The sequence below is a fragment of the Buceros rhinoceros genome, unplaced genomic scaffold, assembly GCF_000710305.1.
Source record: "Buceros rhinoceros silvestris isolate BGI_N320 unplaced genomic scaffold, ASM71030v1 scaffold19582, whole genome shotgun sequence".
NCBI classification, from domain to species: domain Eukaryota; kingdom Metazoa; phylum Chordata; class Aves; order Bucerotiformes; family Bucerotidae; genus Buceros; species Buceros rhinoceros.
The window spans coordinates 39,302-39,719 of NW_010400904.1; the positions used below are offsets into that span (position 1 = coordinate 39,302).

The following is a 418-nucleotide window of genomic DNA, read 5'->3' on the forward strand; positions in this document are numbered from 1 at the left end:
AAAAAAAAAAAAAAAAAAAAAAATCACAAACTAAGAAATACAGCTCAAACTACAACAACTCTCACACCAAAAGACAGCTGCTAAGCATTCTTACATTATTAGAAGCTGTATTTTTCCTGTCATGTGCATTATCGTTAGCACACACACAGTTCATTACAAGAGACGCTGGATACACGGTACCTGAGTAAAGGTAATCTTTTTCTTGTCTCACCTGGATGCCAACTTTTTTTGTTGTCTGGTTTTGTTGCATCGGGTTTTTTCCTCAACCCACTACGCCCACCCTTTCAGCTTTGTCATCTCATTTTAGTAAAATGTACTCTTCATTGAAATACTTTCTAAAAGACTGAGATGAGGTTTAAACTTGACTCCCCAACAACTCCTGCATGTGTTAAGAAGCTTGTAGAATACTTAATTCAGC

The 418-nt window shown here is 36.4% G+C and overlaps 1 protein-coding gene across 1 annotated transcript in view; it reads right to left on the bottom strand.

Moving 5' to 3' along the window:
* Nucleotides 1-418, bottom strand: part of LOC104489880 (triple functional domain protein-like) — a gene marked incomplete at its 3' end in the record, with an annotated part of 16,905 nt that overhangs the window by 12,172 nt on the left and 4,315 nt on the right. The window lies entirely within an intron of this gene.